Genomic DNA, 13,567 nt, shown 5'->3' with positions numbered 1-13,567 from the left:
TTATGCCATGTATCCATGATGCTACAGAGTGATCCATGCTTGTTTTGAGTATATTCAGTAAGGATGATTTTGACATATGGTTATGCTCTATCCATCCATGCCCCTGTTTGAAATTATGGAGTGCCCTAGCATGACTTAATCTTTCTCTACTTTTGCTATAAAATGTTCCTGGCAAATTGTTTACGTGTTAAACAATTTTGCCAAGGTTGTTGTAGTTGATCCATGCATGCTATGAGCTTGTTCTTGACATGGTTAGCTTCATGATCATGTATTCTTGCTGGTAGTATGCTTAGTTTGTCATGCAAGGCTTTGTGACGAGTGAATCGAGCTCGCAAAGAGGCCTTCATAATTCTGTTTTTGCCATGCTCGGTTTTCTGCTAAGTCTGAATCTGTTAACGAAACTTGCTATGTTTACATGGGTGCCATCATATCTTCTGATCCTTTTTGACTCATGGTCAGTAAGGGACTTTTGTTCCATGATTTGAGTAGATTCATGCCATGCCTTGTATTTCTATGTTCTGTTCCTGTAGCATGTTGTTTGCTTGCTCTAAACATGTGTTCCTGATGTTAATTTATGGCATGTTAGTATTTTCACTAAGTCTGTGATGTTGATGTCTTTTGCACTTTTGCCATGCTTGTTTGAACCTGCTATTGTGTGATTTAGCCGTAGATCAGTGTTCATCTTTTGTCAAGCATCGTGAGTAGATCACTGTCATGTGCTTGGTTGCTTTGTTGGAGTGCGGTAGTTTAATTTCTTGTTGCATTATTGATGGCATCGTGCTGTTAATTGCAGAATTGTGCCATTCTTGTTTTGCTTGCCATTTGCAAACCGTGCATCCGATTCCGGTGATCTTTATTTGACCGAAATCAACTCATCTTTCCAGCGGAACACTTAGTTTGCCAAGTTGATGCCTTGTTTATCATTTTCCTTCCAGAGCATGCATATGCATTGCATATCACATCCCGCATGTCATGTCATGTTTTGCATCATGTTGCTTGCGCATTGCATCGTGGTTGATTGTGGTTTCCTTTGATTGTGTTCTTGCCTTGGGTAGAGCCGGGAGACGAGTACGTGTTCGAGGAACCCGTTGAGTACGCTTACGAGGATCAAGCTTTCATCAACTCAGAGAACTTTGCAGGCAAGATGACCATACCCTCGAAGTCACTTCTATCTCTGCTTGCTAGTTGCTCGCTCTATTGCTATGTCGCGATACCTACCACTTGCCTTATCATGCCTCCCATATTTCCATGTCAAGTCTCTAACCCACCTTTCCTAGAAAACCGTTGTTTGGCTATGTTACCGCTTTTGCTCAGCCCCTCTTATAGTGTTGCTAGTTGCAGGTGAAGATGAAGTATGTTCCATGTTGGAACATGGATATTGTTGGGATATCATTATTATCTCTTATTTACTTTAACGCGTCTATATACTTGGTAAAGGGTGGAAGGCTCGGCCTTATGCCTGGTGTTTTTTTCCACTCTTGCCGCCCTAGTTTCCGTCATACCGGTGTTATGTTCCTTGATTTTGCGTCTCTTACACGGTTGCGTGTTATGGGAACCCCTTGACAGTTTGCTTTGAATAAAACTCCTCCAGCAAGGCCCAACCTTGGTTTCACATTTTTCCTAACAACCTATTACCCTTCCCTTGGGTCGGCCAACCCAAGTTTCATCTTTATTTTAACCCCCCCCCCCTCGGCCAGTGCTTCTCTAAGTGTTGGTCCGAACTAGAGCCCCTTGCAGCACCACCTCAGGGAAACTTGAGGGCTGGTTTTAGTTGTACGGATTGCTCATCCGGTGTTGCCCTGAGAACGAGATATGTGCAGCTCCTATCGGGATGTAAGCGCATCGGGCAGTCTTGCTGGTTTTGTTTTACCATTGTCGAAATGTCTTGTAACCGGGATTCCGAGTCTGATCGGGTCTTCCTGGGAGAAGGAATATCCTTCGTTGATCATGAGAGCTTGTGATGGGCTAAGTTGGGACACCCCTGCAGGGTTTGAACTTTTGAAAGCCGTGCCCGCTGAGGGAGTCCTGGATTAGGGGGTGTTCGGATAGCCGGACTATACCTTCAGTCGGACTCCTGGACTATGAAGATACAAGATTGAAGACTTCGTCCCGTGTCCGAAAGGGACTTTCCTTGGCATGGAAGGCAAGCTTGGCGATACGGATATTTAGATCTCCTACCATTGTAACCGACTTTGTGTAACCCTAACCCTCTCCAGTGTCTATATAAACCAGAGGGTTTTAGTCCGTAGGACAACATAGACAACAACAATCATACCATAGGCTAGCTTCTAGGGTTTAGCCTCTCCGATCTCGTGGTAGATCTACTCTTGTACTACCCATATCATCAATATTAATCAAGCAGGACGTAGGGTTTTACCTCCATCGAGAGGGCCCGAACCTGGGTAAACCTTCGTGTCCCTTGCCTCCTGTTACCATCCGGCCTAGACGCACAGTTCGGGACCCCCTACCCGAGATCTGCCGGTTTTTACACCGACATTGGTGCTTTCATTGAGAGTTCCTCTGTGTCATCGCCGTCAGGCTTGATGGCTCCTACGATCATCAATGGTGATGCAGTCCAGGGTGAGGCCTTCCTCCCCGGATAGATCTTCGTCTTCAGCGGCTTCGCACTGCGGGCCAATTCACTTGGCCATCTGGAGCAGATCGAAAGCTACGCCCCTGGCCGTCAAGTCAGATTTGGAAGTTTAAACTACACGGTTGACATCCGTGGGGACTTGATCTTCGACGGATTCGAGCCGCTGCTAAGCGTGCCGCACTGTCCCGACGAGCATGATCTAGCTCTACCGCCGAACAGTGCCCTGGAGGCTGCACCCGCATTGGCTCCGACCCTTAATTCGGAGCCAACTGCGTCGATCGAGGATAGGTGGTTGGACACCGCCTCGGGGGCTGCGATCCAAACAGCGATCAAGCCAAACACCAGCCCCGCACTCTGCGAGACTCGTGACTCCAAGGAGCCGAACTCCGAACCCTCCGCGCCCCTGCCAATCGAGTCCGATTGGGCGCCGATCATGGAGTTTACTGCCGCGGACATCTTTCAGCACTCGCCTTTCGGCGATATTCTGAAGACACTGAAGTCTCTCTCTTTATCAGGAGAGCCCTGGCCGGACTATGGTCAGCAAGGTTGGGGTACGGATGATAAAGAAATTCAAAGCCCACCCACCACCCACTTTATAGCCACTGTCGACGATTTAACCGACATGCTCGACTTCGACTCCGACGACATCGACGGTATGGACGCCGATGAAGGAGACGATGAAGAACCAGTGCTTATTAGGCCCTGGAAAGCCACCTCGTCATATGACATATACATGGTGGACACCCCAAAAGAAGGACATGGCGATTGAACAGCGGACGATGACCCCTCCAAGAAATAGCCTGAGCGCCGGTGTCAGCGGCGCCGCTCAAAATCCCGCCAAAACAAATACGGTGATTCCAGCACGGGAGACAATAATACTCTGGAAAGTGCCGAAGAAAACCCCCTCCAGCAAGATTTAGCACAGGAGGATGAAGAAACTAGCCCTCATGAGAGAGCGGCAGACAGAGAGGTCGAGGACGATAACTATATGCCTCCCTCCAAAGACGAGGCAAGCCTCGACGATGACGAATTTGTCGTGCCAGAGAATCCCGTCGAGCAAGAGCGTTTTCAACGCAGGCTTATGGCCATGGCAAGAAGCCTCAAGAAAAACAGCAACAGCTTAGAGCTGATCAAGATTTGCTAGTCGACAGATGGACTGAAGTCCTTTCGGCCGAAGATCATAAACTCGAACGCCCCTCCAAGAGCTACCCAAAGCGCAGGTTGCTACCCCTATTAGAGGAGGAAGCACTTGATGCGGCCGACCGGCCACCTCGTGGCCGCGACAGAGAGGCCTCTCGGCCCTCCACTCAAGCCGCACCCCGTACCAAGGCACGGGAATATGCACCGGACTTACGAGATATATTGGAGGACAAGGCAAGGCAAACAAGATCGATCTACGGATCATGTGGGCGCCCCATGGCTCGAGACGGTAATCGTCACACCGGCCACAAATTCGGCAGGGCCGAACACAGTAGACAAAGCTCATTGGAGCTACGTCGTGATATAGCCCAGTACAGAGGCGCCGCACACCCACTATGCTTCACAGACGAAATAATGGATCATCAAATCCCCAAGGGTTTCAAACCCGTAAACATCGAATCATATGATGGCACAACAGATCCTGCCGTATGGATCGAGGATTATCTCCTTCACATCCACATGGCCCGCGGTGATGATTTCCATGCCATCAAATACCTCCCACTCAAGCTTAAAGAACCAGCCCGGCATTGGCTTAACAGCTTGCCAACAGGATCAATCAGTTGTTGGGAGGACCTGGAAGCCGCATTCCTCGGCAATTTCCAGGGCACTTATGTGTGACCCCCAGACGCCGATGACCTAAGTCACGTAATTCAGCAGCCAGAGGAATCGGCCAGGCAATTCTGGACACGGTTCCTAACAAAGAAAAATCAAATAGTCGACTGTCCGGACGCTGAGGCCCTAGCAGCCTTCAAGCACAATATCCGTGACGAGTGGCTGGCCCGGCACCTTGGACAGGAAAAGCCGAAGTCTATGGCAGCACTCACGACACTCATGACCCGTTTTTGCACGGGAGAAGATAGCTGGCTTGCTCATAGCAACAATATGACCAAGAACCCTGGTAATTAGGATACCAGGGACGATGGTGGCAGGTCGCGTCGCAACAAGCAGAAGTGCCGCATTAACGGCGACAATGCTAAGGATACGGCAGTTAATGCCGGATTTAGAGGCTCTAAATCCGGTCAGCAGAAAAAGCCATTCAAAAGGAATCCTAGGGGCCCATCCAGTTTGGACCGAATACTCGACCGCTTGTGCCAGATACATGGCAGCCCCGAAAAGCCGGCCAATCACACCAACAGGGATTGTTGGGTGTTTAAGTAGGCAGGCAAGTTAAATGCCGAAAATGAAGACAAGGGGCTGCATAGCGATGATGACGAGGAGCCCCGACCGCCGAACAACAGTGGATAGAAGGGTTTTCCCCCACAAGTGCGGACAGTGAACATGATATACGCAACCCACGTCCCCAAAAGGGAACGGAAGCGCGCGTTAAGGGACGTATACGCGGTAGAGCCAGTCGCCCCAAAGTTCAACCCATGGTCCTCCTGCCCGATCACCTTTGATTGAAGGGACCATCCCACTAGCATCCGTCATGGCGGATTCGCCGCATTGGTTCTAGACCCAATTATTGACGGATTTCATCTCACTAGAGTCCTTATGGACGGCGGTAGCAGCCTGAACCTGCTTTACTAGGATACAGTGCGGAAAATGGGCATAGATCCCTCGAGGATTAAACCCACCAAAACAACCTTTAAAGGCGTAATACCAGGTGTAGAGGCCAACTGTATAGGCTCAGTCACACTTGAAGTGGTCTTCGGATCTCCGGATAATTTCCGAAGCGAGGAGTTAATCTTCGACATTGTCCCGTTCCGCAGTGGTTATCACACACTGCTCGGGCGAACCGCATTCGCCAAGTTCAATGCGGTACCGCACTACGCATACCTTAAGCTCAAGATGCCAGGCCCTCGAGGAGTAATCACGGCCAATGGAAACACCGAACGCTCCCTCCGAACGGAGGAGCACACAACGGCCCTTGCAGCAGAAGTACAAAGCAGCCTCTCCAGGCAGTTTTCCAGTCCGGCCACTAAACGACCGGACACCGTCAAGCGCGCCCGGAGTAACCTACAAAAAGACCGCCTGGCACGACCCGAGCAGGCGTAGCAATGTGGCCCCAACCCCAGCCCTCGCAAAAATGCGATACCAGTACTTCGCGTACATAACTACGCTCTAGAAATACCATGGGTACAGGGGGAGGGGCACCATCACGGCACGCCCGAAACACGGCTTAAACCGCACCAGGGGCTGCTGATTTTTTAATTTTCTCTTACTTTCAGGACTCCAGCCTTCGGAAGGCCTGTTCGGCAGTTCAATTGCCGCACAAACGATGCAAGAACCAGGGAAGCAGACAAGCCACGCCGCATTACGAAACTCCCAGGTGGTCTCTATCATGAGCAGTATACCTGTTTCGCATACTATTCCGCAGCTTGCCCCTGGAGTGGACATGTTAAATAGTCCAACCTTTTGCTTATCGCATTATTTGTATCGTTCTGCTTTGATCGCAGCCCTTTTTAAAAAAAACAATGCATAGCTTTTGTCTATTTTTGCATTACTCTTTTTTTCTTTATATATATATGTTCCTTAACGACATGTTGCACCCATACACGTTGGTACGGCCAAAATACGCCAGGGGCTTTAGTACCCCCCAATATGGTGTGAGAAGTCTGAACACTTTAACAAGTGCGGCACCCCGAACTTATAGCATTATATGCATCGGCTCCGAATCATGTCTTGGGTCAATAGTTGGGTTTGCCCGGCTCCTATGTTTTGGTGTCTTACGTTCCGCTATATCGGCTAAGGTAGCACTAGGAGAACCATTGTGATTGTGCCCCAGTTGAGCTGGGTCGAGCACCTCAGTGGAGAAAGCTAAAACTGACTGTCATGATGAAGCGAGAGCTGGTCGCTGTTCAAGAGGTTTTTCGAGTCCCTAAAGACTTATGCCGCTTAGGGCGAGGAGTCGGCTCTGTCCGGCCAAGGCGTGGATAGCGCCCCGAACTCGGTCTTCTGAATACCAGGGGCTTCGCCGAAATTTAAAATTATAGAATTCTATGGATAAGTGAGAGTGTTCACGCATTATAGTCCAATTGCCTTGTTCGTTGGGCTGAGCGCCTCCCTCGAAGGACCCAAACATGGGGGAAAGAGCGCTCAGGTTTATCCCCGAACACCCCAGCACTAGCGGCATGGGGGCAGAAGCTGACGACTTGCCATCTCTTAGAATTGATAAACAGCCGCACAGAAGGTAATATTTTAAATTCCAACAGCATTGCTTAGCGCATATGAACAAGTTTTTAGCGCACAGGACAAAACGAGCAAGTTTCACTCAAAAATTACATCCCTAGAACATTCATCCGCCACAAGGCAGGCACCCTTCAGAACATCCTTATAATAATTCTCGGGCTTGCGATGCTCTTTCCCCGGCGGTGGCCTGTCCTTCACAAGCTTCTCAGCATCCAGCTTGCCCCAGTGCACCTTAGCACGGGCAAGGGCCCTACGGGCACCTTCAATGCAGACGGAGCGCTTGATGACTTCGAGCCTTGGACAGGCCTCCACCAGCCGCCGCACCAGCCCGAAATAGCTCCCAGGCAGAGCCCCTCCAGGCCACAACCGAACTATGAGGCCCTTCATGGCCTGTTCGGCTGCCTTGTGGAGCTCGACCAGTTGCTTCAGCTGGTCGCTCAGGGGCATGGGGTGTCCGGCCTTAGCATACTGAGACCAGAACACCTTCTCTGTCGAGCAGCCCTCCTTGGCTCGATAGAATGCGGCGGCATCAGACACACTCCGGGGAAGATCTGCGAACGCTCCTGGAGGGCTCCAGATTTGGGTAAGTAACAAGTAACTCACGTTTATGTGTTTGCTTTGCATAAAGAATGCCTTACCCGCCGCTATCTTCTTCACCTCATCCAACTCCTAGAGGGTCTTCTGGGATTCGGCCTTGGCATACTTGGCATTTTCAATAGCCGCCACGAGCTCGGACGCTCACGTCTTTGAGTCAAGCTCCAAACTCTCGTGTTTTTTCATGAGAACCTGGAGCTCTTGCCGCACCTTGCCAACCTGGGCCTATACTTCTCCTGCTCGGTGTGCTCCGTGGCCGCCTTCTTCTCGGCCTCGAGCAGCGCTTGCTTAAGGGTCGCCACCTCAGACGTGGCCCCTACAATAGCCACGATAGTCCTGTCATTTTTTGCAATTGCACCTTTTTATATATATTTAAACAAGGTATTTCTTACCTTCATTGTCCTCGAGCTGCTTCTTGGCACGCCCGAGCTCTTGCTCGAACCGCTCGAGGTTCTGCTTTAGCGTGTCCACTTCCGCAGTCAGTGCGGCGGATGCAAGCAGAGAAGCCTGCATACGCATATTGACTCCTTTTTGTTAGACTCCTGCGAATTTTATTTGATCCTCTATTTGGCTTTTCTTCCCGAATGCCAAACAGAGCATCAGGGGCTACTATCTATGCGGTAATATTATTTACACATTCTTTACTTACCTCAAAGCCTGTTAAAAGGCTAGTACAAGCTTCAGTCAGTCTGCTCTTGGCGGACTGAACCTTCTGGACCACCGCACTCATAATGGTGCAGTGCTCCTCGTCGACGGAGGCGCCTTGGAGCGCCTCCAACATATTGTCCGGCGCCTCCGGTTGGACGGGGGTCACCGGCACGGTGGGCTTGCTCCTCTTGGAAGGAGGTCCTCCGCCGGACTTTGGAACCTTTGAAGGTTCCGGAGCGGTGTCCGGCCTAGAGCCGGACTTGGAGCCCTGGGGGGTTTCATCCCCTTTACTCCTGGAGTCCGGGAGGTCGCCTTGCGGCGCCTCCAGGACCACCTCCTCCCGGCTTAGAACCTGTTGGGACAACACTTCGGTGTCGCGGGGGGAGGAAGTCGTTGGAAGCGAGTTCACATCCGACGAGTCCAGTGAGCCGCTCGACGACACGTCGAGCCGGTCTTTGGGTGGGCTGCATAAACATATTCGACATAAGGGAAAGCTGTGCAATAAACAAATACTATGAATTACTCTGGTATCCGCATACTTATGATTTTGCCAGGGGCTTGGCCCTGGGCAGCCACTCCTCTCCGCCATCGTCGACGTCGGTGGAATAGTCCAGAGGAAGGGTTTTCCCCTTCTTGGACCCTTCGGCCTCCCCAGTTGGGGCGGCCTTCCTTTTCTTCTCTCCTCCCACTGGAGGGGGAGAGGTCTCTTCCTCTTCCTCCTTGTCTTCACGGGAGGAATGCACCTCGGAACCGTCGGATGATGGATCTGACACCTCCTGGCGCCGGGCACTCTTTCGAGTCCCCGTGGCCTTTTTCGCGGCCTTCTTCTTCGGCACCACATAGGGTGCCGGAACCAGCAGCTTCGCCAAGCGAGCATCCGCTGGGCCTTCGGGCAAAGGAGCCAGACAGTTGATCTGTCCGGACGTCACCTGCCAATCCTGTCGAAGATAAGGGAGCTTAGATCCCACATGGAGTCAAACTATGAAAAACTGATACCCTGTAAAAGGAAAAAACAGCTTACCGCATGAGCGTGACGCTGCGTACTGAATCCGCAATCCTCGGTAGTGGATGCGGGGGCCTCGGCGCCCTTGAAAAGCACCTTCCAGGCGTCTTCATACGTCGTGTCAAAGAGCCTGCTCAAAGTTTGGTGCCGCGCCGGGTCGAACTCCCACAGGTTGAAAGCCTGTTGTTGACACAGGAGGATCAGGCGGATGAGCATAACCTGGACTGCGTTGACAAGTTTGAGCTTCTTGTCCACCAGGGTTTGGATGCATGTTTGGAGTCCGGTCAGCTCTCCTTTTTTACCCCACGACAGGCCGGTCTCCTTCCAAGAGGTGAGCCGCGTAGGGCGTTTGGATCGAAACTCGGGGGATGCGGCCCATTCAGGGTCACGCGGCTCGGTGATGTAAAACCACCCCGATTGCCACCCCTTCAGGGTCTCCACAAAGGATCCCTCGAGCCATAAGACATTGGCCATCTTGCCCACCATGGCGCCTCCGCACTCTGCCTGGTTGTCGCGCACCACCTTCGGCTTGACATTGAAAGTCTTGAGCCATAGGCTGAAATGGGGGCGGATGCAGAGGAAAGCCTCGCACACGACGATAAACACCGAGATGTTGAGGACAAAGTTCGGGGCCAGATCGTGGAAATCCATGCCGTAGTAGAACATGAGCCCCGGACAAATGGGTGGAGAGGGAAGCCCAGTCCATGGAGGAAATGGGGGAGGAACACCACCCTCTCATGGGGCCTAGGGGTGGGGATGAGCTGCCCCTTTTCAGGAAGCCGGTACGCGATGTCGTTAGACAGGTATCTGGCCTTCCTCAGCTTTTTGATGTGCCCCTCCGTGACGGAGGAGACCATCCACTTGCCTCCTGCTCCGGACATGGCTGGAGAAGGTTGAGGTGGGAGTGCGGACTTGGGCGCTGGAGCTCGAGTGCGCGAGAATGGATAGGCAAAGGAGGAAGAAGGCGTAGGTGAAAAGGTGGATCCTTATCCCCTTATATGGGTGGACGCAACTACATGTCCCCACCAGCCTAGTAAAACTCGCTTATCTCCAAGCGCAGTAATCAATGGCGGGGTTGGGTTACCCACGCCCGTATTGATGAGAATACCGATATGAGGGGACATGATCTCTGCTTTAACAAGACGTGCCAAGGAAACTGCCTCGCATGACGCGCTGAGATGGGATAATGAAATGACTCGGATAAAGGCTTGGCCGTGGTGTGTCGCACTACAGAATACGTCAGCAGATTAGATTTGTGTAAATATTATTCTCTTTGGCAATATGTGGAAACTTATTTTGCAGAGTCGGACACTATCTTTGTGTTCAAAATCTTCTATGAAGTACTTGGAGGAGGAACCCGCCTTGCAATGCCAAAGACAATCTGCGCGTTGGACTCATCATCATTGAAGCCTGGTTCAGGGGCTACTGAGGGAGTCCTGGATTAGGGGGTGTTCGGATACCCGGACTATACCTTCAGCCAGACTCCTGGACTATGAAGATACAAGATTGAAGACTTCGTCCCGTGTCCGGAAGGGACTTTCCTTGGTGTGGAAGGCAAGCTTGGCAACACGGATATTCAGATCTCCTACCATTGTAACCGACTTTGTGTAACCCTAACCCTCTCCGGTGTCTATATAAACCAGAGGGTTTTAGTCCGTAGGACAACATAGACAACAACAATCATACCATAGGCTAGCTTCTAGGGTTTAGCCTCTCCGATCTCATGGTAGATCTACTCTTGTACTACCCATATCATCAATATTAATCAAGCAGGACGTAGGGTTTTACCTCCATCGAGAGGGTCCGAACCTGGGTAAAACTTCGTGTCCCTTGCCTCCTGTTACCATCCGGCCTAGACGCACAGTTCGGGACCCCCTACCCGAGATCCGACGGTTTTGACACCGACACCCGCGGTTATGGGCAGATGGGAATTTGTTAATGTCCGGTTGTAGAGAAATTGACACTTGACTTAATTAAAATGATCAACCGCGTGTGTAGCTATGATGGTCTCTTCTCGGCGGAGTCCGGGAAGTGAACACGGTTCTTGTGTTATGCTTGAACGTAAGTAGTTTCAGGATCACTTCTAGTTCACGACCATCGTGTTGCTTCTCTTCTCGCTCTCTTTTGCGTAAGTTAGCCACCTTATATACTAGTGCTTGCTGCAGCTCCACCTCACTACCCCCCTTTTCCCTCCCTTTAAGCTTAAATAGTCTTGATCGCGAGGGTGTGAGATTGCCGAGTCCCCGTGACTCACAGATACTTCCAAACAGTTGCAGGTGCCGATGATACCAGTGCAGGTGACGCTACCGAGCTCAAGTGGGAGCTTGATGAAGATCGTGGTCGTTGTTTTGTTTCGTTTCCTTTTGATCAGTAGTGCAGCCCAGTTGGGGCGATCGGAGATCTAGCATTTGGGGTTGTCTTTATTTATGTTGGTTCTGTAGTCGAACCTTGATTGTATTCTAGACGATGTATGATATTTATGTATTGTGTGAAGTGGCGATTGTAAGCCAACTCTTTATCCCTTTCTTATTCAGTACATGGTATGTGTAAAGATTACCCCTCTTGCGACATGCCTACTATGCGGTTATGCCTCTAAGTCGTGCTCCGACACGTGGGAGATATAGCCGCATCGTGGGTGTTACAGGAGTCCTACTCCCACCGGGAGTAGGACTCCTCCTTTCCTAGTAGGAGTAGGAGAGGGGGAAGGAAAGGGGGTGGCCCCCATTGCCCTAAACCAATTCGGTTTGGGCCTTGGGGGGGCGTGCCCCACACTCCCTTTGCTGCCCTCTATTTCCACTAAGGCCCATGTAGGCCCATTAAGCCCTCGGGGGGGTTCCGGTAACCCCCGGTACAACGGTATTTATCCGGTAACCCCCGGAACCCTTCCGGTGTCCGAATATAACCTTCCAATATATTAATCTTTATGTCTCGGCCATTTCGAGACTCCTCGTCATGTCCGTGATCACATTCGGGACTCCGAACTACCTTCGGTACATCAAAACATATTAACTCATATTATCGATCGTCATAGAACTTTAAGCGTGCGGGCCCTACGGGTTCGAGAACTATGTAGACATGACCGAGACACGTCTCCGGTCAATAACCAATAGCGGAACCTGGATGTTCATATTGGCTACTACATATTCTACGAAGATTTTTATCGGTCAAACCGCATAACAACATATGTTGTTCCTTTTGTCATCGGTATGTTACTTGCCCGAGATTCGATCGTCGGTATCTCAACACCTAGCTCAATCTCGTTACCGGCAAGTCTCTTTACTCGTTCCATAATTCATCATCCCGCAACTAGCTCATTAGTCACATTGCTTGCAAGGCTTATAGTGATGTGCATTACCGAGAGGGCCCAGAGATACCTCTCCGATAATCAGAGTGACAAATTCTAATCTCGATCTACGCCAACTCAACAAGTACCATCGGAGACACCTGTAGAGCACCTTTATAATCACCTAGTTACGTTGTGACGTTTGGTAGCACACAAAGTGTTCCTCTGGTAATCGAGAGTTGCATAATCTCATAGTCATAGGAACATGTATAAGTCATGAAGAAAGCAATAGCAGTAAACTTAAATGATCAAGTGCTAAGCTAACGGAATGGGTCAAGTCAATCACATCATTATCCTAATGATGTGATCCCATTAATCAAATGACAACTCATGTCTTTGGCTAGGAAACTCAATCATCTTTGATCAACGAGCTAGTCAAGTAGAGGCATACTAGTGACACAATGTTTGTCTATGTATTCACACATGTATTATGTTTCCGGCTAATACAATTCTAGCATGAATAATAAAAATTTGTCATGATATGAGGAAATAAATAATAACTTTATTATTGCCTCTAGGGCATATTTCCTTCTGTCTCCCACTTGCACTAGAGTCAATAATCTAGATTACATAGTAATGATTCTAACACCCATGGAATCTTGGTGTTGATCATGGTTTGCTCGTGGAAGAGGCTTAGTCAATGGGTCTGTAACATTCAGATCCGTATGTATCTTGCAAATCTCTATGTCTCCCACCTGGACTTGATCCCGGATGGAATTGAAGCATCTCTTGATGTGCTTGGTTCTTTTGTGAAATCTGGATTCCTTTGCCAAGGCAATTGCACCAGTATTGTCACAAAAGATTTTCATTGGTCCCGATGCACTAGGTATGACACCTAGATCGGATATGAACTCCTTCATCCAGACTCCTTCATTTGCTGCTTCCGAAGCAGCTATGTATTCCGCTTCACACGTAGATCCCGCCACGACGCTTTGTTTAGAACTGCACCAACTGACAGCTCCACCGTTCAATGTAAACACGTATCCGGTTTGCGATTTAGAATCGTCCGGATCAGTGTCAAAGCTTGCATCGACGTAACCATTTACGACGAGCTCTT

The sequence above is a fragment of the Triticum dicoccoides genome, chromosome 2A (genome assembly GCF_002162155.2).
Source record: "Triticum dicoccoides isolate Atlit2015 ecotype Zavitan chromosome 2A, WEW_v2.0, whole genome shotgun sequence".
Classification (NCBI taxonomy): Eukaryota; Viridiplantae; Streptophyta; class Magnoliopsida; order Poales; family Poaceae; genus Triticum; species Triticum dicoccoides.
Note: the sequence above shows the minus strand (reverse complement) of the source record.